General features: G+C 40.5%; 1 long non-coding RNA gene across 1 annotated transcript; it reads right to left on the bottom strand.

Annotated features, from left to right (window-relative positions):
• Positions 1-940: 940 nt before the first annotated feature.
• LOC114309132 (uncharacterized) lies at positions 941-26,044 on the bottom strand. Its single transcript, XR_003645689.2, has 3 exons — positions 25,752-26,044; positions 23,021-23,189; positions 941-1,330 (listed from the first exon to the last, which is right to left on the bottom strand). It is a non-coding gene; the product is annotated as an uncharacterized LOC114309132 (long non-coding RNA).
• Between the last annotated feature and the right edge of the window lie 465 nt (positions 26,045-26,509).

The raw sequence follows: 26,509 nt of genomic DNA on the forward strand, positions 1-26,509 counted from the left end.
TTAGTCTGAGTTTCAGAACCCAAATCCGCACATGGCCAAGCTTTTATTATGAGTTTCTAGGTTAATGCTAGCAACAGAGCATGTGGAGGTTGGGAAATCCAATTCAGGGGAAGTAGCAACAGAGCACGTGGAGGTTGGAAAATGCAATTCAGGGGAAGTAGCAACAGAGCACGTGGAGGTTGGGAAATCCAATTCAGGGGAAGTAGCAACAGAGCACGTGGAGGTTGGAGGAAGATTTAATATAGCTGTGTAAATGTGTAGATTTAAAAGCTTGGCCATGTGACATGTTCATTCATTTGGTAATCCGCTTGGCCATCTTTAGAAGTTTGGCCATGTGCCATGTTTAAAAGCTTTTATTCTGAGTTTCAGAACTCAAATCCGCGCATGGCCAAGCTTTTATTCTGAGTGTCATTTCGGGATGGAGGCGGGGTCCCTTCTGTGTTGCGGTCCCTGTTGTGCCTACCGTGATTTCAAACGGCACCTTTTAATCATTTTTTTTTGCCCCTAAAACGGGCACAGTTTCATCCTTGTTTTTTTTTTTATTTTTTATTTTTCATCTTCTCACTATGTTTTTTGGCATGATAAATTACACTTTACCCTAAATCCTAAAATAAAAAAATTAGATTTTAAGAATTAAATCCTAAACACTAAACCCTAAACCCTAAAATAAAAATAAAAATAAAAATTAAACCTTAAACATAAACCCTAGATCCTAAACCCTCGAATAAAAAAAATAAATTTTAAGAATTAAACCATAAACCTTAAACCTTAAACCATAAACCCTGAAATAAAAATTAAAAAAAAATTAATAATTAAACCCTAAACTCCAAACCCTAAAATAAAAAAATAAATTAAAAAAATTAAACCTTAAACTTTAAAATAAAAAAAAAAATTAAGAATTAAATTATAAACCCTAAACCTTAAAATAAAAAAAAATAAATTTTAAGAATTAAATCCTAAATCCTAAATCCTAAAATAAAATTAAAAAAAGTGTAATTTATCACATCAAAAACCATAGTGAGAACATAAAAAAAAAAAAAAAAAAAAAAAAAAAAAAAAAAAAAAAAAAAAAAGGGACTAAAATCGTGCCGTTCTAGGCACAGCAGGGAACACTGCACAGCAGTGACCCTGCTCCCGCTGAGTTGAGCTCCAACAAGAGTCCTGATATTGAGTGGACTGCAAAGTGTTCCACCGAAACAATTCAACGAAAAAACATAGTTAGCTGCTTGAGTGGGATGAACAGTGTCAAAGTTGAGATATTGATCTCTCTCCTTGCGGATGGTATTGGGATTGTTATAATTGTAGCAATTGCCAGTGGTATTGGTTATCCCTGCAACAAAGAATGAGGGGTTAGGTTGGCAATCATAGAATAAGGAAGGTTTCTTTGTTCCACCTCACATGGTGAAGAATCATAGAGAGAAAACAGGAACATTTTTAAAATATGGTATTGGGTTGGTTATACATATGTTCTCTATTAATTGTTACTTTCGATCAAAATTTTTAAAATATGTTTTACTAGAAGAAAATTATGGGCATTTTGGCGAGGACCTTAGAACTGGTTGCAGTTTCAATTCTGCCAAGGTAGTTCGCTTTTGTTTTCAATCAAACATACTTTTTGAAGTTCTTGCTCAAGTTTCCTAAGTTGTCAGATGGGATGTTTCATAAACTCAAATTCATGCAGTGCAATGTATCCCAAAAACCACAGTGAGAGAGAGACAGAATGAATGTAATAATGTTGCTTCTTTTTATTCACCCAAAAAAAATGTAATAATGCCTATGTAGTAAAATCAGGAGAGAGAGAGAGAGAGAGAGTGAGTGAGTGTGTGTGTGTGATGAATGTAATAATGACTATGTAGTAAAATCAGTTGTCAATTGTTAGTTTGGATACTTTTGGTTTGGTTTGGTTTGGTTTGGTTGTGTAAAGGAAAGGAGTGGGATGGTTTTGAGACCCACCAATGCAAACATGCTCCAGTTTGTTTGATAAGGTGAAAAGTGGGCTATTAGCCAACAGGATCTGGTTATGAACTGAAGGCCTAATAATTGAAGACTTGAATCATTTCATCACTAGCAAGTATGAAATGGTTCAAGTTCTATGTGTTCAATTAACGTCCGATTGAACACATCAAAATACAACCAAATTCTTATCTTTGCTCACTTTTAGTCCCGAGTTTTAGTTACTCATTTTAACTTACCAACCATCCTTTAATCAAATTAAGTCCAAAGGTGAATTAAAGTCCTCTAATGAAAAGAGGGTTCAAAACACAAGTTGCTTTATGTATGAAAGAAGTATCATACCGTTGGTAATGAACACCCTAAGGAATTAAACCATTAAGTATAAAACCTCAATTTCACACTTAGGCAAGCAAGTGACTTAAAACCACTTTCAAAGCAAAATTAAAAGCCAAGAAATGAGGGAGGTTGCAGAGATGATTAGTGCTGAAATTAAGTGCAAAAAACACCAAAAACATGCAATCAACTCAAACAAGTGGTGTCTAAAGGCCTAAAACACTAAGCTTGTGAGGACTATTGCGCTTCAACTATGCAATATAAGACTCAAATGCAATAACCAACCCAAAACGGAGTTAAAACAGTTCAAAATAGAACCTAAAGTATGCTGGAATAAAGCTACAAGCAGCTAGAAAAATAAGCTAACATATAGAGCTAACTAGACTAGCAAACAAGACACAAAGAGGAGAGGCTAACTCCTCCAAATTTAGACTTCAAAACCTGATTTTTACCACTGAAAATACTTTGAAAATTAGTGTTTAAAGGCCCCAAAAAAGATGATTTGAAAATGAAAAACAAAGGTAAAATGGCCTTATAAACAAGGAATGAAGAGAGGTGAACCACCCTCCTAACCTTAAATGGCCAAAAACACCAATTTTAGTCCACAAAAACAGCCCAAAACAGTGGAAAAAAGATAAAAAGACAAGTATGCAAAGCAAGCTAATAAAGCAAGTATTATACCTCTTGAAGAAAATAGTAACTCTAAGCAACAATTCAAGCCAAAACCAACTTCAAGAGCTCCAAGAAGGTCTCAAGGAACCTCAGCTCAAAGGTGAAAGGATTTGGTTATAAGGAAGTATAGGCAAGAGTGTAGTGTAAGTAGGCAAAAGTGTAGAGAATTTGTAGAGAGAGAGAATTGTATAGAGGAAAATTTTTGAGTCTAAAATTTTCTACCTCTAAACACGAGAGAGGGAGTCCCTATATATAGAAAATATGAAATTTCTACAAAGAGATCCAGCCCTCTATGTGTGGAGAAATGCATGCATCTGTGCAAACAGTTAGCACAACTGACATAAAATATCTGCAGAAAACAAAAGTGAGGGCCGGCAACCTCTAGGGATGGCCAGCAGACCACTAGAGGTTGCAGGCTAGAAAGACCAAGGCATGATCCAAAAGTGGGACAAAAAAGATAGAGGATGAGAGAAGCTCAAAGTCATGGCATTCCGCTGAGGACTTCGAGCGCTTGATGAGCAAACAGACTTATCATTGGGTGTACCTGCAAAGACATCCAAGTCGTAAGGACCATAAAAAATGGGATGTTTACAATTGCCCTTCTTTGACAGAACTTGAAATCATGAAATGACGTGAGTGAATGTCAAAACCCAGAGACAACCCATTTTGACAAAGCCGCAAGACTTGGACAAATAATTAAGACAATAATAAACGGTTGCGCCTGCAGGCTGCCTGCGTATCCCTTTACAATAAATCAAACCAGCGTAATTCTGTGGCAAAATGCAAATGATATGCAGAATGCAAGAACATAACTTATGATCATGCAATGAGACTGTACAACGAAACATTTGAATGCAAATGCAATGCAAAGAAAATGCCACAGTTAAACAAACTGAAATAAGGCACAACAATTCCATTTATGTGAGGAAGTAAGTAAATAAACCCGCCACGTGTGGGAATCACGAGCCAAACCACATTTCATGCAGAAAGGATGAAAGAAAATTATGCAAGCTTAAGTACGCGTTGCGCAGGAAAGGCGAAGAGCGACATAACCGTTAGGCACACCCGAGGTCTCAACTGAGATCCTAACGCGTTGCACGCATGAAGAGGAAAGGATGGTGTGCACATCGGACACACCCGAATATTTTTAACCAATGCAAACAATCCTAACGCGTCTCACGCGATATGAGGAGAGGTGGTGTGAACATCGGGCGCACCTGAATGTTTTTAACCGATTTGCAATCCTAACGCGTCTCACGCGAGAGGAGAAAGAGTGGTGTGAACACCGGGCGTACAAGAATGTTTTTAACCGATTGGAAAAAAAGATGCAATCTGAATACGGCACAAATAATTTTACCTAGAATTCCTCTGAATGAACCGTACATACAATATCGTGTCTATATAAGAAAGAAACTTAACAAGTGCGATACAGTAAGAATGCACGTTCTATACAAGACAAATAACCAAGATACAAAAACATAAGCACATTCTATACGTGATTCAAGAGCGAAAACATGTTCTATGCATAATTCAAGAACAAATGCATGTTCCATGCATGATTCATAACGGATGAAAGACGCGCATACGATATGCGTGAAATGCATGTTTTATGTAACAACATATACAAAATGCATGTTCTACGCAAAGAAGCAAAATGCATATTCATGCAATAACGTGAAGTACATATACGTGCAACAACGTGAAATGCATATTTATGCAATAACGGGGAAATGCAAATCCATGCACCAACGGGGAAATGCATATTCATGCACCAATGGGGAAATGCATATTCACGCACGGTAACTTCCGATTTATCTCTCGGAAGAGTTACAATATGTTTAAAGGATACACCTCGCTTATGTTGACAAGTAACGAACATCATGCAACGAAAACACCGTTTTGAGCTTCCATAGAGACGATCGGAACCAAACAGTGAACTGTCCTTACACTTCTTGGAAACCAAGGACACAAAACAGCATCAAGACCCCAAGGGAGGCCACCGGCCCCCGGCCGGCCACTTGTGAGCCTTGTCGACCACCAGTGAGCCATACCGGCTACCTGCCGGCCAACGATGGTAGTTCGGGGGCAAAAGGGACTTTTCAACTTGGGTCTTTAAATATAAGCCACTAGGGCTCATTTCCTCACATCCCCATATCCGAAATCTTCCTCCATCTATCTCTAGACACTCCACTCTAGATTTGCGCTTTCTACGCGTTTTCCAGCGCCTCACGCAAACTTTAATCACTAAACCCTCTTTGTTTCCTTCACTTTGAACCAATTGAAATTTGATCTCGGCGCCTTTCCCTTCACTTTCACCATTCTAGGCTTGTTTTCCTCGAGTTTCTCTCAGGTTCTGTGCACTTTTCCCAGCTTTAACTTTTTCTTCCATTTTCTCTCTCCTAGGGTTGACTTTTTCTGAGTTTGCCCTCTTTTCAGCATTTTTCTTCACCTTTTCACCTATTTCGTGCCTTTTTCCAGATGGCGGATAATATACCACAAAACGGGGCTCTTCTAGAGACTCCCCCGGTATTTCCACCAGTTCCTGAAGTAGCAAAGCTAACAGCTGACCTTGAGGCCGACCTGAAGGTAGAGTTCGAGCCCGAGGCTGAACTAGAGCTGCTACCACTGAGGGTACGGCCTTTCGATCCAGAGAGATATCACCCTCAGACATATACATTGCCCGCTAACGGAGGCATCAGACGCTTTACTGAGTTTGCTCGAGGCGCACCGGAGGACCTTCTATTGAGGGAGCCGAATTCTCACTTGTTGGCCATTGCCGTTGAGGTATGAACTCTTGTTTCATGTATTTTGCCTTTCTTTATTTACATTTCTTGCACTGCCTTTATCTGACTGCATTTCATGCACTGCCTTATATCTGATTCATCTGTCTTTTATTTAATTCATCTGTCTTTTATCTAATTAACCCATTCTTTGCCACAGGGTGAGTCTCATGCCTTCAAAGGATATAGTGCTACGACCGCTCGAGACTGGTATGACGAGCTCCCCGCTGGAGTTTACGACATCATAGACGAGGCTAGCTTCGATCTTTTCTGCTCTGGCTTGACTCGGGTCGTCGCGAGCTGTCCTCTCCTAGAAGCGCTCGTGGAGAGATGGTGAGACACCACAAACTCCTATTTTTCCACCACTGGAGAGATGACGATGACTCCTTACGACTTCGCCATGATCACCGGCTTAGATATATGGGGATGATCCGACCCCTCTTGATACAGACATGGAGGAGTGGGAGGCGGCCTAGTTTGAACTGCTAGGAGCACATCTACCTATATACTGGACGGGCATGGTCAGATACACCTGGTTCACCGAGTGATTCAAAGGGAGCGAGCCCCTAAACAGTAGAGGAGACAGAGCAGTATGCCAGAGGCTTCTTGATGTTCTTCTTCGGTACCAACTTGTTTTCGAACAAGTGGAACACCGTAGGCCTGCAGTTGCTGAGCGCCCTGGTGACCCTCCCTCGAGTTCATTTTTACGATTGGCGCAGAGCTGGTCTCGCCACCTTATACGGATACATGAACTCTACCTCTCGTTTGTGGAAAGACTTGATCGGAGGCTACTGGCGAGCCTAGGAGGTATGCATCTCATCTTCCTTTTAGCACTTTACATTTTCTACTTTACATCTGTTCAACACCTGTACTTTATGATTTGCACTTTCTGTATCTGCTTAGACACTGTTCATACACTGTGCTTTCTATTTTGCACTTTCTGCATCTGCTCAACACTGTATTGATCATATTTTATTACACTTTCCCTACAGCTATGGATGTACACATATTTTCCGACACTCGTCCCAGAGCCAATAGAGGAGCTTCCATTAGCAGTCCCCTATTCGCGGAGATATGACGGCAGGCTCCATCGTAGGACCCGTGAGCCCTTCACGTTTTTTCGCCAGTACTTCGACACAGTAGCAGCCTATGAGGTAACCCAAAGCATAGTCATTTTTTGCTTTAAAACTGTTCTGATTCACATATAGCAACTGACAACAACTAATGATCTGTACAACTTCCATTTGTAGATCATGTGGCAGCCATGGGACACGATTGCCAGCGGGGATCCGAGACCAGTTCACCGGAGCCTGGGACATTTCCCGCTACCGCATTCTACTCGAGGGCCTAGTCTACCGGGCCTGGTTCTTAGGCGAGCGCTTCATGCGCCAGATCGTGGGTCTGCCTGACCCGATCGTCCCGATGGCTCTGCAAAGTCCATACGATCTACAGATGGCCTATCCACTAAGGAGGTCATTCAGTTTATGGTGGGCTTTGATGCTGACTACTTCCGAGCGGAGGGAGACTATGCGGCCTTTATTCGGACACATCTGATGCCGCCCCTGACCGATGTTCGTGGAGGTGAGGAGGCGAGAGCTCTTGGTGCGCGAGAGAGGCCTAGAGTGACCCAGGCGAGGCAGAGGACTAATTGGCCAGAGCTTCCTACTACGCTAACTTGCTGGCAGCACACCGGCGATGCCTACCAGGTTCCGATTAAGCCTATGGCGGCTGGTCATGAGCTTATCAGAGTCCGAGGCCCGATTCAGGTATGAACCACACTTTACATATGCACCCCATACTTCATTTCAGATATATTCATTTGCAAATACTAATCATTCAAATTGCATTTACAGGCATCCATCGAGTACACAGGAGGCGCTCTTGAGCTAATAGCTTCCCTGATAGGGATGGTACAGAGGAGAGGCGTTGCTCAGCCTCTACGATATTCAAGTAATTTCTTCAGTTTTACATTCCAGGCATCAAATTTCCACTGACACACTGACACTGGCATTTCAACTGAAAACTTCCCACACTGCACTGATACATATGCACCCCATACTTCATTTCAGATATATTCATTTGCAAATACTAATCATTCAAATTGCATTTACAGGCATCCATCGAGTACACAGGAGGCGCTCTTGAGCTAATAGCTTCCCTGATAGGGATGGTACAGAGGAGAGGCGTTGCTCAGCCTCTACGATATTCAAGTAATTTCTTCAGTTTTACATTCCAGGCATCAAATTTCCACTGACACACTGACACTGGCATTTCAACTGAAAACTTCCCACACTGCACTGATACACTGCATCTGACATACTGCACTGACACACTATATTCATATACTGTATCTGACTTCTGCATACACTCATTCTGCGCATCATGCATGCATCTAATACATATGCTGTAACTGATATGTGACAACTGTCTTTTCCATATCCCACACATGTCGATGGCACCAGAGGCAGTTGCAGCATCTGCACTAGTGGTACCTCCTCCAACAGTAAGGAGGAGAAAGAGACAAGCTCCAGCACACGACCAAGGCAGAGCTAGGGACACCCAAGAGCGGTCTTTCAAAACCCATTCTGAGTGATGATGATACTGAGATGACGATGGCGAGGAGGGCTCCGGTTCAAATTCAGACAGTGGCGCTGACGGAGATAGTGCCCCAGAGTCTTCTCCTCCGAAGAAGAGGACAAAAAGGGCCTCTTGAACCTGAGGCGACTGGCGCTGATTTTTGTATTTTTGTTTAGTTTCTTTTTGTTTAAAGCATTAACACATTGTAACTTCAGACAAGTTTTATTTGCTTTATGAAAACTTGTACTGCACTTTTGTAAAAATAACCATGATCAGAGTGAAAACCAGTTTTTATGAAAAAGTGCTATATTTTGCATCATGAGCACCACTAAGCATGGAATTGACATGGAATCGAAATGACCAAGAGCACCCTTGATTGAAATAAAACTCTTAATCGGGTAAACAAAACAACAGAGCATAGATACAAACTCAACAAACTTGCTAAAACCAAAAGGACTCAAAACAAGACCTCAAGACACAAATAGCAGAACAAAACATATGCCTTCAGCATTGTTCAGCACAAAAGAGGACATCAAATCAGAGTGAGAGGCTGTCGGCCACAAACAGGGGTTACCAGCCACATGCCAGCCATGAGAGGTGGCTTGCCGGCCACTAATGCCCCTTGTCGGCCACCAATGCAACTTACCGGCTACTTGCCAGCCACCTGTCGGCCATCAATGTATAGGACCTCCAAATTGTTGACATCTAGCTTCCACTCACTGCCTTATCTTTTACAAAAGGTTGAGCTGCGTGATTTCTCCATTTCAACTGCAAATTCTTCACAAATGGAGCCATTTTTCACCACAAAACTGTCGAATTAGATTGCAAGTTTAGATGACTCGGAAAAGGTGAATTTCCGAGGGTTCAACATAAATGCACTTTTCCCGCTGAGCCGGTCTCCGCTTTGTTTTCTATTCTTTCATGCGGCGGCTAGATGCTGGAACTCGATTACACGTCTTTAGCTTCGGGGGGCAAGCGATATGCCCGACAATCGAAGAATTTGAGGCACTAATGGAATCCCGACGCGATGAGGAAATCATACATCAGCCCCGTTTCGGCCACATCCAAGCTTTGGGATGGATGTGCGAGCTTACTCTACACGAGGCTCAATCTTTGGTTCACAACGGAGAATGGGATATTCCCGATCTGATTCATCGATTTTCTGACGTCGATGACCGCGGCGATCTTCTTTGGCAGGGTTTTCGGCAACACGCCCTTTGCTTGTGTGTGCTGACACATTTCCTACTCACACCTAGTTTCGGCAGGTCTAGCATTCGGCTAATTGAAGTGGCCCAAGGTTTGAAAGGGGGCAAGAGTTGTATCAGCTTGGTGCTGGCCGAGACTTTGATGGGCCTAAACGCCTTCCATCGACGAGAGACCACCAAATTCGCACGGAGTCCACTAATCCTTCAGGTAATGTTTCCCACCCTTTTTAATATGTGTTTCTCACATCTCTCAGCACTCTTGCTTTGTTTTTCCCTTAAAGCCCTTTTCTCACTTTTCTCTCAACGTATATCTCTCTATTCTTTAATCTCCCTTTTCTTTCATCTCTTCCCAGGTGTGGCTAATGGACAAATTGAAGATATTGGACTCTTGCCCTGCATACTCAACTCGAGCATACTTCTTCCGCCAACAACTAGTGGATTTCCCGAATGAGGAATAGTGGTGCCATTGGATGTGCAATAGGTCTGCTGTTGACATTGCTTGGCGTTGCCCCCGGCTTAATCTGACTGAAATGAGCTACAGCATGACTCGGCAACCTAGCATTCAGTTGATTAGCCTGACACATTGTGTATTTTACTTTCTGTTCCGGTTCAAGCGTTAGTTTGGACATGATCAGACTTGCCCAAAAGAGGGGGTAAAATACTCGGTTTCATTTCCCATCTGAGGTTCACATTTGGCTAGGTACCTCATTGCTTGGAGAACGAGAGAGCTTCTAGCTCTTGTCCCTAGTTTCAACTGCACCCTTTCTAGCGAGTGCCTGACTTGGCTCGCGGATGAGGCACAAACCGGACCCACCTTAGCATCAGAAGCTTCCACAAGCACAAGCAGGGGACGCAGGAGCACCTGACTCATCTATGCCCCTAGTTTATTGTTTTGATCTCTACTTTTCAAGTTTTATGAATGTAATAAAAGCAACTTTGATTTGTATCGAGAGTATGGAGAACTTTGTATTGAATCAATGAAATTAAAATTGTGAGCACTAAAAATTTTCCTTTTGGTCCAAAAATGGTTTAAGTCGTAAAAGGTAAAATTTGAACAAAATAATCTTTTATCAAAACTTTTCAAAACCATTTTCGATAAGGATCACCACTTGACACACATAGAATCTATCCTCGAGATGTACAACCCCGAATCCGAAGATCACAAATTGCCCCTTGACTAAATAACATTGCTCAACACTGTAACCAATTCGTTTTTCAGAGTGAGGATCACAACCGAACCATCAGGTGAAGAAGAGACAAAGATGACCTGATCAAACACATGGACAGGATAGTTGAGTTGGAGGTGTTTACGGTCAAACTTCAGAATGAAGTTGCCTACGTATCCCAAAGATGGAAATCAGGTCTTACGTAGTTCGGTTCAGGTTCACACGAGTATTAACTCTCTCATTTTGCGCTCTAACTTTTGCTAAGGCCGCCCTTTAGGGTTTTCAACCTTGAGAGCTTAGTTTTTCTTTATTTCTACTCCCTCCGTCCCAAAATATTGGTCCCTTTTGGGAAATCCAACTTTTTTTTGGTAGTACAATTATTGCATTTGAAAAAAGTTGATTTTCCAAAATTACCCTTTTGATAGTACATTTTTGGGAATATCAATGTCATAATTATACTTTTTATATTGTTTATTAATTTAAAAGAATGGCAAAATAGAAAATTTACATTGTTTTTGTATTTGATTTTTGAAGAATGACTAATATTTTGGGACAATGAAAAATGGAATAAGGGACTAATATTTTGGGATGGAGGGAGTAATTTTTTTATGCTCTTTTGCCTAGGTCACCCTTCCGAGTTTTCGGCCCAGCGAGCCTTTTAGGGATAGTATTTCTTCAACTTGTCCATGTTGATTGGTTGGGAAAATTCTAGGCCATCCAAGTCCATGAGAATAACAGCTCCACCCGACTAGATAGTTTTGATGATGTAAGGACCAGTCCAATTGGGTCTGAACTTGCCCCTAGGATCATGGATGGGAACTTGGTTGTCTTTTAGCACCAAATCCCCTTCTTTGAGATTCCGAAACTTAACTTTCTTGTTAAAAGCCCTGGCAATCCTACGTTGATAACCCTAAACATGGTACAATGCTTTCAGCCTTCTCTCATCAAACAACATTAGTTCTTTGAACCTGCTCTGTTGCCAGTCCGCCTCTGCTATTTGACACTCAGCCATAACTCGCAAAGACAGGACTTCCATTTCAATTAGCAGAACAGTTTACATCCCATAGATAAGAGAGTAAAGAGTTGCCCCTGTAGACGTCTGGATTGAAGTTCTATAGCCCAGAGTGCGAATGGCAATTTGTCTGGCTAGTCCCTGTAGGTCTTAACCATATTCTGCAAAATATGCTTGATGTTCTTGTCGACAGCCTCAACAGCTTCGTTGGTTTGCGGCCGGTATATAGATGACTTATGGAAAGCCACATTATATTTCTCCAGCAAGTCTATCACTTCTTTCTTGAAATGGGAACCATTATTTGATATAATCTCATTTGGGACTCCGTATCGGCAAATGATGTTGTTTCGGATGAACTTAGCCACATACGCTGCTTTCAACACTACGTAGGACTGAGCTTCCACCCACCTTATAAAGTAATCAATTGCCACCGGAATGTAATTATGCCCATTCGACCCTTTCGGTGTGACTGCGCCGATGACGTCGATTCCCAGACTGAAAAAGGCCATGGTGAAGTCATGTTGTACAGTTTTGAAGACGGGATATTCATGCAGTTCCCATGAATTTGGCATTTGTGGCATCATCGAACAAAACTGATACAATCCTCGTCTATAGTAAACCAGTAGTAACCTTGCCTGCGAATCTTCCGGGTTAACATTACTCCGTTCATATGCGCTCTGCACTCTCCCCCATGATGGCCTTCATCAGGCGCTTTGATTCCTCTACTTCGACACACAACTTGTGTATTCCCAGATAACCCTTCTTGTACAGTTTACCTCTGCAAATGATAAATTGAACGGCCATCCGCCGTATTGCCCTCTTATCTTTAGCATTTGCCCCCAGTGGATAAGCCTCATTTTCCAAGAAGTTTCAAATATCATAGTACTAAGGGTTTTGATCTTGTGTTTCATCTATTACGGCAATAGTCTCATAAGCCGGCGTATATCTCTGCTTAATGATGATCGGACACATCCGAACTCCCAATGGGATGTCTATCATAGAAGATAGAGTTGATAAGGCATAAGGGAACCTGTTGTTCTCTCTTAGTAGATGCATGAAAGTCAGCTTTTCAAACCTAGGAATCAGAACGTCTAAGGTCTGATAATAGATCTTCATCTTTTCTTCTTTAACCTTTCAGTCTCCATTTGCTTGAGACACAACTGGGTTTGAATCCCCGATGACGTCCAATCTTTTTGCCCCTAGTTCCAGGTCGGCTTCCAAGCTAGCAATACGCGCCTCATATTCTGCTTCGTTATTAGATACCTTGAACTGAAGTTTAAAGGCTAAGGGTATATGGGAATTGTCGAGTGTTATCAGCAACACACCTATCCCATAACCGTATTGATTAGATGCTCCCTCAAAGTACATTGTCTAAATCTCTTCCTCGACATGCAGAATAGCTTCGTCTGCGAATAGGTATTCTACCGCATCATCCCCTTCTACTGGGTAATTTGTCAGGAACTCTGCCATAGCTCTCCCTTTGACTGACTTGCGAGTGACATACTTCAGATCAAATTCAAAGAGAAAAAGCAACCAACGGGCTAACTTATCCGTAAGTGCTGGTTTCTCAAAGAGATAATTTGATGGGATCTAATCTGGAAACTAGAATTACGGAGTGAGCTAACAAGAAGTGGCTTAACTTCTTGGTAGCCCACACCAAGGCTAAGTAAGCTTTCTCCAGCAGAGTGTAGCAGGTCTCATAATTTAACATTTTCTTGCTCAAATAGTAGATGGCTTTCTCCACCATATCCTCACATGCATCCCATCGTTGTGTCTGTTACCAACAGATACAAAATTAGGGGCTTTTCTGGCTTTGGCGACAACAACACAGGAGGATTCTGAAGGTATTGCTTGATCTGCTCAAAAGTGAATTGACATCGATCATCCCATCGAAATTTCTTTCCTTTCTTCAGGAGACCAAATAGTGGTTCACAAGTCAAGATTAATTTAGAAATAAACCATCTTATGAATTGCACTTTACCCAGAAAGCCTCGCACTTCCTTTTTAGTCCTTCGTGGTGGCATTTCTAGGATGGCCTTGATTTTGGAAGGATCTACCTCGATGACCCTCTGTGTGATCAAGAAACCTAGCACTTTCCCTACTGTTACGCCGAAAGTACATTTTTGTGGATTCAACCTCAGTTTGAATTCTCTGATCCATCAAAAGAATTTCTTCAAGGCGGTATAGTGTCCCTCTCTTTCTTTGGACATGACAATCATGTCGCCCACGTACACCTCGACCTCGTTATGGATCATATCATGTAGAATTGTGGTTGTAGCCCTTTAATAGGTAGCCCCGGCATTCTTCAGCCCGAACGGCATTACCTTGTAGCAGTGGGTTCCCTACGGCATAGTGAAGGCGGTTTTCTCTCTGTCCTCAGGCGCCATCAGAATCTGGTTATACCTCTAAAGTCCATCCATGAAGGAGAGCAATGCATGACCCGCGGTGAAATCCACCAATTCATCAATATGTGGCAAGGGAAAATCATCATTCAGACTAGCCTTATTCAGATCCCTGAAGGCAACACAAACTCTGATTCTGCCATCCTTCTTTGGGACTGGGACAATGTTGGCCAACCACGTTAGATACTCAGATACTAGCAAGAACCCTGCGTCTATCTGCTTGGTGACCTCCTTAATCTTCAAAGCCCAATCTTGACGTATTCTCCACAACTTTTGTTTGATGCGTCCGGCCTCGGGGTCAAGAGGAATTCGATGCTGTACAATCTCAAAATCGATTCCAGGCATGTCATTGTAAAACCACACGAAAACATCTTTGAAATCTTTTAATAAAGCGACTAAGCGCTCGCGCTCCTCCGAAGACAACGTGGACCCGACCTGGACCAAACACGGATCCTTCTCAGTACCTATATTAAAAGCAATGATTTCATCAACAAGGGGTTTTGCAAACCTCTCCTCTTCTCGGTTAATCAAAAATTTCAAAGCCACAGGAATTCCTTCCTCATCGGTTTCATTAAAATTTTGAAAGTCTTAATCAATGCAATAAACAAGCGGCACAAAGAAGTACTCAGAATCTACAGTGGCATTCTCATTCACAAAGGCCAGTTCATCTAGATTTTCGATTACAACCGACTCAAAAGCAAAAGAAAAGAACGACCTAGACAAGACCTTGGCATCCGGGTTATCACCCCCAAGAATACCGGAGCCAGACTCAAAAGAACTGGAATCTGATTCCAACTCCACAGACTCTGTGGAATCAGATTTTGGCTCACTACCCTACGCAGAACTACTACACAAGTAGCCCTCCTCCAATTGCCAAACGAGGGATGGTGCGTCAAATGCATTCAAAATGCTGCTATAAGGGTTCACACTCAGTTGATCCCCGACTATAGAAACGGTCAGATATCCCCCAAGCTCTTTGAGTCGATTGGAGGATCCGAAAGGAGACATGCCAATGCTGCCCTTACTTCAAGCTCGCTGTTGTCTGGGTCACTTTCTATGCTCCACTCAACTTCATCAGTCAGTTCAGCCTTTTCCTCTGTATCACTGTCTTGCAGCTACAAGTCAAAGAAAATTTCAAAGCTGGGAACACGCTGCTTCTCAGAATTGAACCAGGGTTCGGGGAAGCCGCAAAATCGAAAGTCTTCACCTTCCCGAACAAAATGAGCATTCAAGGTTCCCTGAATCGGTCTGTGCACAAGCTCATAGCACTTCCCGATCTGCTTAGCTTTGGCTCTGCCTGCCATCTCTTTTCCTTTCCTAACACAATCCTCTTTGGTGGGCATATAGCTAAGACCAAAGGCATGCGGATTATGTGGCACATTGGCCAGTGCTCTGACGCCCTTCCGGCCACGTTTTCCCAAACCCATTCCTAGTACATGTTGGAGCTTATTCATGAAGTAGATTGATTGGGCGCTGACATACAAGCTCTCATCGGGTGCCAAAATGGTTTGCACTGCTCGGGCCTCAACTAGGGTAAATCATGAAAAGAAAACATCATCCTCGCCATGAACAATTTCCAACACAGGTGTAGTTACCTCTGGCAGAGGATGTATGAATGAATTCCCGAACACAATAGTCACCCCTTTCCCATGGGGGTATTTCAACATTTGGTGGAGGGTAGAGGAGACAGCTTTTACTTGGTGTAGTCACGGCCTTCCTAGCAATGGATTGAAAGTGGCCGACACATCCAAGACATGGAACTAAATATCCTATTAAGCTGGGCCCACTTGAACTCTGATCTGTACTGTGCCCATAACCTCTCTGCTTGTATTGTCATACGCCCGAATCACCTGGGCTGTAGGCACAAAATCTGTTGATTTCAGGCTGATGGCGTAAGCTATGCGAGATGGGCAAACGTTGATTGTCGACCCAGTATCGACTAACACCACTAGCACCCACTTTTCTTTGCACTCCACTGATATGTATAGAGGTTTGTTGTGTGTTGAGCCTTTTGGCAACAGTTCTTTGTCTGAGAAAGTTAAAGTTGGCGCAACGTCTCGCGGGAAGACTAACCCCATGAGCTGTTCAGGAGTTGTGTCAATGGACAATTTGGCCCTGTCCATCGCTGATAATGCAGCCTGTCGATGCACTCGAGAAGTCATAAGCAGCCCCCAGATCGAAATATCAGCTTGAATTTTCTTTAGGTGCTTTAGCACTGCCTCTTCTTCCAACTGCTTTTCCTTTTGCCTTTCAACCTCTTTATCTTTCCCGAAGGCCTCAGCTTGGTCTAAGCGCAGGAGCTTGAAGTACCGCCCACTTCTAGTCATATGGTCTATCTCTTTAGTGTACCAGGTGTTGTCTGGCAGGTCTCCACCCCAATCTTCATTAGTGTGAGCCAAGAGCAGACCATCATCCTCCCACCATGCACCTCCGGCAGCCAACAAATAGTTATCCGGCTCCGTTCTAATCATTCCTTCATCAAATGTATCCCCCGCAAGGTGTTAGGCTTTTCTAGCTTCCTATTTGTCTTGATCATTTTCTTGCACAAACCGCTTCAACGCAACTTCCTGCCCTGTATGAGCAATACTTACGACGCCCAATTCTTGAGCTAAATTCTTGATATTGGTGCTCTCCGGCAATTTCCCCTTTTCTTCGGCCATTCCGGCCACTACAGTTGTTCTTGCTTCCTTTTCTTCAGTTTTGGGTTCAGTTTCTTCCTCTTTGTCAGGTTTATCACTAAGCCACCTGGAGTTGTCTGTCGACTCATTCAGATCAAACCAGTCAATCTGCATGTCCTCCTGATCTTGTTCGTCGTAGAACTGCAGATTGTCTAAGTCTTCTTCCAACTCCGCTAAATCATCCAGACCCTAGCTCGAGCCATCCTCCTAAACCACATTGACCTCCACTGTTGTTGGCAATATCACTTCGGGCTTAGCTCGATCAACTCGGTACAATGTAACAGCACGGGTCATACTCTCCCTTTGATAAGTCCGTAAAGCTCTCAGGCAATGGACTGACATTCTCCTCCGAGGCCAAACTCTCTCCTTCTGCCATTGTTACCACTACGGGGTTCAGGTTGCAATGTGGATGCATCCATCATGCACAAGTTCGTGCTTTCAAGAATGAACACAGCCGGTTTGGGTAGGTGAGAAGAGGTAATGTATACACTAAGGTCATAGGAGATGGCCAGTGTATGTATTAGATTTAAGTGCTGGGGTGGAGGAACTTGGTTGCGGGCTGGAAGAAGGTTGGTGGTTACATTTGGCTTTTGGTATGGTGTTATCACCTTGCTATCAATGAGATCTTGAATCTCATGACGCAACCTGTAATATTGGTCGGTGTCGTGACCGTGCTGCTGGTGAAAAACACAATATTTGGTTATCTTGTGTTTAGGCGAGAGAGGATCGGGTAGTGGGCGTTGTTCTAACGACTTAAGATGCCCTTTTTTTATTAGCACCCCCAGGGCTTTGAATAAAGGCATATAGAGCAGGGTAAAGACCCTTTGAGATCGGGCCTGGTTGTTTGAGGTTTGTGGATTTGTACTGGCGAATGGGTTGGCAGTCTTGGTAGTAGTGGTGACAACATTCACATCAGATGGCCGCGCAGTTGTGTTTCCACTTGTGGTTGTATTGGAACTGCGCGTGAAAGGCCTCTTCGGCTGCTCTTTCTCATCGATTATCAACCCCTATTTCATTGCATCTTCAATCTGAACCCCTATCTCGTGGAGCATAGTGAATGTGAACAACGGCAAGACAATCATCTTCTGCAATAATTTCCCTTCTAGATTACGGACTACCATCCTGATTTGATCCTTTTCAGACGACCTGGTAGTCATCATCGTAATCATCATCGAAGCCTTGGTCCTCCATCTCGTCACAAAGTTCAAGAAGCCCTCCTTGGGCTCCTGACGGGTTGCTTCAAGATCACGGGTTGTGACCTCGATCTGTGTTATATGAGTACTGTGCGATGAAAGCCTCAGCCATTTCCTCCCAACTTCGTTTCACAGAGTCCTCCAGCTTTGCATACCAGATAGCCGCTCTCCCTAACAAGGTCCGGCCGAAAAGCGACAGTTTTTGAAGTCTAGTGAGGCCCATTGGCCGCAGGATGACTAAGAATAACCACAAATAGACCATGTGATCCCTAAAGCCGTCGAACCGATCTTTGTGTGGCATCTTGAATTTGTCTCGTAAAGTTACTGCGGAGCCAGCATATCTATCTTCGATGTCAGAGATTGAGTGCACACCCTGTGCCCGCTTGAGAAACTTCTCTAACTTGTTGACCTTTAGTACAGTGGGATCAACCTCGAATTCAAACGACGACTCAATTTGGTACACTGGTGCCTTGGAGGCTTGTGGTGAGATAGGGTCTACCAGGTTGCCCTGATTCTTAGCCTGAGCATTAATAGTGATTCCGGGTGCTGGGATACCCACTAGTGGTGCATGGAAAGTAGAAGCCGCTGCTTACTGTGGTTGCTGTTGCTGCAGCCTGTTTATCACCTCAGCTTAATAGGCTGTAACTTCAACTTGGCGGGCAACATCTAGTCGCATGGTTTCAATGGTTTGTTAGAGATGACGGAGCAAGTCTTCCATGCTACTCGAAGGATGTTGTACCATCAGAACTGGCAAATAATCTCTTACTGGAGTGGAAGTAGAAGACTGAGCCTGACTTGGCGCAGGTGAAGTAAAAGGTGACTACTGGACTGGTGAATTATGCTTAACTCTCCTCCATCTCGTAACCAGTGGGAGCGAAACAAACACTGGTTGTCCCCTAACAAGATCCCTGGATCTGTAAAATCGCCTTACACGGGTCCAGAGTGCTTAGGAGGTAATCGAACTGTCCGAAGTAATTTTGATAAACTACCTTGCAAAAAGAAAAAAAATAAAAGGAAAACAAAAATCAAAAACCGCATAGCACCTCAGCTTAGATGTGAATAACACACAATTGTAATCAAAAGCTGGAGAACTGCACCCAACACTGACTTCTACCCCCAAATCTGATACTCAAACTTGCAACTGATACGCACATTCCTGTAGAGTTTTACTCTAAAAGCACATACCAGTTAAGTGAGAGCCAAACCACCCCTATGATGGGGTAGGGTTACCCTGTCCTAGTTTCGTCAGGAACTAGGTTTAACTATTCAAGCAAGGTGGTTTCACACAATCCTGCATTCGGGCGAGCAACCTGTCCTAGTTTGGAACAGCCTCTACGATTTTCGATATGCAACTAGGCCGATTAGTCAAAAAGGATACCTCGGCAAGACTACCTAATATACCTCTCACACCTAACACCGAAAAGTGAAAGAAGGATCAAACGGTACAGCGGTAATCTAAATCAAATGGTTGTGTTCCCATCGTGGCAGAGCCGCGACCGGTCAGCCTTTTGGCAAGCTTTTAGACAGGCCTCTAGCAAACCATCTAGGAATAGCAGATGAAAAACACAGTGACTTAGGCGCACTAATACAAATGCAAATGCAAAGAAATACATAAGTGTAGATAAAATGTCATATCATGAGTTCGAGTCAAGTTCTCTAAATCCCTAGCGGAGTCGCTAGAAACTGTAGCTTGCCTTTTTCGCCCCCCTCTCGGAAGTTTGAAAAGAAGCCCTATAATTCGGACTCCCGCGATTCTGAATCTAATCTCACAAGTGCAATATGAGATTGATAAACACCAAAAAGTCCAAATCCGGCAAATCTTTTGAAAAATTGATTTTTGAATAAAAAAATACTAAAATTAGACTATTTTACCAGATACAAAGTCACCACCTAAATATTTTATTTTGAAAAAATTTAGAAAACTTATGACTCGTGCCAAAGGCCACGTGTCCGTCATCACCAAGATTGTCTCGACTTGGAAACTTAGGTACGAGAGGGAAAAGTCATGAATTCAGCACCCCCGCTCGCCCGATCAAAAATCGACCTCTACTAATCATGATATGATTTTTATCAACATTATATGCTCTTGTTCCGGTTTATTAGGCTAGAATTACTATGTGATGCGCACAAGCAAGTATAGACTAGTTTGCCCGAATTGGAACATCTCAATTTCATGTTTGTTTTACGAAAAGGATTTGATTTTGCTACCTCAAGTAGGCTTAAAGTTTGCGAATTTGCCACTTAACAAAGTGGGCTTAAAACGTACATTTATTGAATCATTCCAATTCAAGCAACAAGCCTTCATCCACAAGCACTCAAGCAGTTTAACAAGTAAGCATTTAGCCTCATGGCAAGCATGCTAGTCATGGCAATTACTCACACTCATGCAAGTATGCTAAAACACTAAAAACTCACCTAGTACTTCAAGCTAAGATAAAACAAAAGAGTTAGAAAAATGCATGTTCCTAACTATGCTAAATGTCTAATGCAACATATGCGATACGCAATTACTAAGCTCGGCTACTAATATAACATATGAATCAATTCAAGACATGCGTTCTAAGCATGTATTCAAAGAATATATTTAATCAACAATGCAGTTAGAGTGATCCGCCGAGCCTCGGTGCATGCAAGACGAGATGAATGTATGCAAGCATAAGGTATGCCAATTAAAACGTAATGCTCCTAATTTAACCATCAAAAACGAATAAATAAAAGGGAAAAAGACGTGGAGTTGGAAGACATACACATTTATTACAACATTTTGCTCTCACGAAAGAGAGTTCGAATGAATTGAGCTAATTAGCTTAAGCTAATTAATTTAATTATTACAAACCAAAATGAATAACTAGATAAATTAATTAACTAATTATTACAACAAAAAATAAACTAATTAGCTAACTAACTAATTAAATAATTACAAAACAATTGCAACTAATAATTAAACTAAGTAACTAAACTAAGCCAATTAGCTACTCTACCTCGGGAAACGAAGGATGTGCATGCGCATGCTCGGTTTCCACCCGAAAAGACCTCCGTTTTGCTCTCGAAAGCCTCTGTTTGCACAATTGAACACTTCCAGAACAACTTTGCTCCACCTTACCAATACTCTGCTAAGATTTATATTAGTGGCCAGCCGACCACTGGTGAATATTGCCAGCCACTTGCCGGCCATGGATGATGGTCTACCGGCAAGGTTCTGAAAAGCGGTTGCAGTCGTCGTAACAGTGGCGATGGCGCGGTTGCAGTTGCAGGGTATAAAGGCCGTAGCGTAACGATTGCGATAATCGAAACCGCGAATTTTTTTATTTTTCGTACAATTTGAAAAAAAACTTACCAATATTTTTTTTTCTCATGATCATATTTATTAGGTTTTAACATAAATATTGATCAATTTTTATAAATTTTTAAGTAAGATCCAATATATTTCATATTTTTAAATCACTATAAACTGAGTTTTTTATATTTTATTTTAATAATTAATGACTTTATATTATACAAAAAAATCAATCATTATATATAAGATAAACAATGACAAAAGTAAGAATAAATAAGAGCCTAAATATATATATATATATATATATTTTAATAAATCCAAATAGATAATGACTACACTTATTATTATTATTATTATTATTATTATTATTATTATTATTATTATTATTATTATCAAACCCTATATAAATAGACACACACAAAATGGCTGAGTTATAGCATCTGAATAGAATAGAATAAGTCTTACAGTTTCAACAAATCAATAACATGTTCTTCATCTTCTCTCTCTATCTCTTGTTCCTCCATCTTCCCTATTCTCTCTCTATCCATCTTCCTCCATTTTTAACTTTATTTTTGTGTGTTTTTTTGAAAGAAACAGTTCGAAACCGTTATGTAACGGTGCATAACAGGCCGTTACGGCACCTTTACGACCGCTACAGCAGTCGCTACGGCCGACACACCTGTGAATCTCAATCACACTGCAAAACCGTTACGTAACGGCGTTACGTAACGGTTGCGACCGTTTTTTAAAACCTTGTCTGCAGGCTACCTTGCCGGCCATGGAAAGTGGCCTGCCGGCCACTGATGTATTGGTTCATCTTGCTGCAACAGAAGACAAATAGAACATATGCAGGGTATTTTCAAGGATTGTTTGCACAACTCACCTCTCATTTTCATGAACAAATCCGAGGAGTTGTGAACTTAAGCCACAAACCACCAACTCAAGCAATTTCATCGCATGATGGTTTGTAACTCAAGAGGTGCAAGCTCAATAAATGTAAAACAAGACACAAACCTCCTCCCTTTCATGAAAGATCAAGAAAAGAAGGTAACCTTGGAGACTTGGATCATTTCATCACTAGCAAGTATGAAATGGTCCAAGTTCAATGTATTCAATTAACGTCCGATTGAACACATCAAAATACAACCAAATTCTTATCTTTGCTCACTTTTAGTCCCGAGTTTTAATTACTCATTTTAACTTACCAACCATCCTTTAATCAAATTAAGTCCAAAGGTGAATTAAAGTCCTCTAATGGAAAGAGGGTCCAAAACACAAGTTGCTTTAGGTATGAAAGAAGTATCATACCGTTGGTAATGAACTCCCTAAAGGATTAAACAATTAAGTATGAAACCTTAATTTCACACTTAGGCAAGCAAGTGACTTAAAACCACTTTCAAAGCAAAATTAAAAGCCAAGCAATGAGGGAGGTTGCAAAGATGATTAGTGCCTGAAATTAAGTGCAAAAAGCACCAAAAACATGCAATCAACTCAAAAGTGATGGCCGGCATGCCACCAGAGGTTACAGGCTGGAAAGACCAATACATGGTCCAAAAATGGGATAAAAATGATACAAGATCTTTCTACCATGCTAATTCCAATCAGTACACAATGAAAAGACGCAAGTTTTGTGCAGAGCATAACAAAGGAAAATTCTCAAACACTACTCGAGTATTCCAAATCAAAAATCCAAAAACCTTGAACTACCAATCACACAATACAATTTCGACTCGAAATCAAACCAATAAATAGTGAGCATATGAGAACAATACCTTAGCAGAATTGGATCCGATCACGGAATCAAAGTGCCTTCCATTATAATTATCCTGTTGGTGGCGAAATCAAACCCTTTCGAAGCAGAGTTGTTACAACCCAATGATCTGGAAGCCATGCTCAAAGTTTGAAAATGCAAGCTTTGATCGAAGCACAGAGAGTGAAAAGCTAGGGTTCGCAGAGACGAAAATAGAGAAAAAATAAGAAGGGGTTCGTTTTGATCGATCTTAGCTAACATAACAAGAAGTTGGAATGAATGAAGTTTCATTTCATATACTAATAATTATACCAATGTGCTAAGAAGTTTTTTTTTTTTTTTTTTTTTAAATGGATTGTGAATTGGAGAAGATTGTCTTGCCTCTGACTTAAACGAGGGATTTGTTAGAAATTGTTAGCTTTTATTTTTGAATTTAAAAAAAAAAAAAAAAAAAAATTGGATTCAGGTTGTTTGGTTTTATTTTTCAAAATTTACATTTCAAAAAATTTGTTTTTTTATTTTTTATTTTTGTTTTCACTGAATTTTTTTGATATTTTAAGCAAATTTTCAATTATAATTAAGTTATAAATAATATTCTAATAGATTATAATAAAGTCATAATCAATATCATAGCGGATTATAAACAAATACTACTAAATATCATAATTTGAAAATATTATAGAATTTTTCAAAATTTTGTACCTTGAACCAAAAGAGAAGTGTTGATTTCAAGAAAATATATGATTTGGTTCAAATTAGATTTTAGATTAGCTTCAAAGTATTGGGTTTCAGGTTGATTATTTGTCAAATAAATAAAAATATACATAGCCAAATTATCAAACTGCCCTGTACAAAATTGTTAGATGAACAATTGCTTTATCATCAAACCTAAGATAGTAGTATGAAATCAACCTCATACCAAGGATGATAACTAATGATATCCCTACATCTGTGGAACACGATCATGTCTATTGATATAAACCACAGACTGCAAAGACGAACCATAAAGGTACTTTGACATGAAATACCCACATGCTAACAGTATATATAGTAGTACTTGAATCACTTAGTACATTTCATAGAGAACATGTAAAATGATTTCTTATTATGTAATCTATTAAGCAAGAAACATTAACCAAATTACAGTACACAATCCCACTCCTACAATGTTAACTTATAGCATATATTTTTCATGTTACCATAGAAAGTAACAAATTTTGAACCACAAACATATAAGCCTATTTTACACAAATTTTAAGCTGATTATTGCATTTATGTACATTATTTATCATATCAGATTGTTTGGACAGAGATCAGATTGTTTTCTGATTTTATGATACTCCAATTGGAAATTAAGATACTTGTTTGCTGATTTTATGGACAGGATTTTAGTGGTTTCCACTTAAATGTTTTACTCGTGTAATGATCTACATATTTGATCTTATGTAGATTGGTTCAGCTTTGAAGAAGCTGTTTGAAGATGGTGTGGTGCAGCGCAAAGACTTGTGGATCACCTCTAAACTCTGGTTTCATCTGAATCTTCTTTGACTCAAACATGTCTCTCAACCTTAATGTCTAAGAGAGAAGTAAAAGCAATGAAAAATCATTTGGAATTTCAATTGTATGTTAATGCAAAATTTGAACTTGCACCTAGCAACTCCATATGATCTTTTAACCAGTTCATGCTATTCAATTTGAACTGCAATGATTTGCAGGTGTACTGATCATGCACCAGAATATGTCCAGGAGGCATTGGAACAAATTCTCAGCAACAAATTCTTTGGTGTCAAACTAGGATGAAGTAATAGAGTGAGATGTACAGAAACAAATTCTCAGGAAAAACCACTTCTTTCTAAAATTATTTTGGTTATTGATATCTCAAGTGAATTTTGTTATTTCTTTGTAACTAAATGGGGTTGCTTGATTAATTATTGAAGATCCACTGGCCTATCAGCTTGAAGAAGGGATCAACAACCACAACTTCACGCATTCTGTAAATCCAAAGGACTTCACTTATCAGTGAGTATGCATATCTAAAGTATCTTAAGTTTATTGTTAGTGTTCAATACACTTATGTCAAAAAAAAAAAAAAAATTTCTCTCTAAATTTTGGATGGATTTCATTTAATGTGGTCCAAATTTGTCGCCTGTTTAATTTTTAAAAGACTTCTGCTGATGAGTTTTTCTTATGCAGGGGTATTCACCATTGGGTTCTCCAGGTTACCAAAAGAGTGACATTCTCAAGAATCCAATTCTCAATATGGTTGCAGAGAAATTGAGCAAGTCTCCTGCACAAGTTGCGCTTTGTTGGGCTTTGGAAATGGGTCACAGTGTTCTTCCGAAGGGCACAAATGAGACAAGGCTCATAGAAAACTTTGATGTTTTTGATTGGTCTATACCTGAAGACTTGTTTGCCAAGTTCTCAGAAATTGAGCAGGCAAGAACCATTTTTCATCGCACACAACATTGAAGAGCTCTGTATAGGGTCAAGTTTCAGTTTTAATAACTTGAAGCTTTCCTAAACCACAACATTCAATTACGGCAACACGGAATCAACAAGATCTTTCTACCACGCTAATTCCAATCAGTACACAATGAAAAGACGCAAGTTTTGCGCAGAGCATAACAGAGGAAAATTCTCAAACACTACTCGAGTATTCCAAATCAAAATCCAAAAACCCTAAACTACCAATCACACAATACAATTTTGACTCGAAATCAAACCAATAAATAGTGAGCATATGAGAACAATACCTTAGCAGAATTGGATCCAATCACGGAATCGGAGTGCCTTCCATTATAATTACCCTGATTACCGTAGTCCTCGTACGAGCAAACAAAGTCATCGTTCGTGGCGAAATCAAACCCTTTCGAAGCAGAGTTGTTACGACCCGATGATCTCGAAGCCATGCTCAAAGTTTGAAAATGCAAGCTTTGATCAAAGCACAGAGAGTGAAAAGCTAGGGTTCGCAGAGACGGCGACAGAAAAATAAGAAGGGGTTCGTTTTGATCGATCTAAGCTAACATATCAAGAAGTCTGAATGAATGAAGTTTCATTTCATTGTTTTGTACTAAAAAGTTGGAAGAAAAAAATATGATTTTGGATTAATTTTTTAACTTTTTATAAAAAAATGTGTATTAAAAAATTATATAAATTAGTGTGTAAAGAAAAATTAAGATTAAAAATTGTGTAGTCGTAATTTTTAATTTTTGGTGAATAGTGATAAATTTTTAACTTTTTAAATAATTTTTTAATTTTTTAACTTTTTGACCATATACCAAACTTGACCTAATAATCGATCTTAGCTAACATAACAAGAAGTCTAAATGAAGTTTCATTTCATATACTACCAATAATCGATCTTAGCTAACATAATAAGAGTCTGAATTTTATATACTAATAATCTATACTATATATTAAGTAAAAAGGGGTTTTTAACCCCAAAGTCAATAGTTACACACAAAAATAAAAAAAATATAATAATTTAACTATAGATCTCAAAAAGACATAA

The sequence above is a fragment of the Camellia sinensis genome, chromosome 11, assembly GCF_055761805.1.
Source record: "Camellia sinensis isolate YWXY chromosome 11, ASM5576180v1, whole genome shotgun sequence".
Lineage (NCBI taxonomy): Eukaryota > Viridiplantae > Streptophyta > Magnoliopsida > Ericales > Theaceae > Camellia > Camellia sinensis.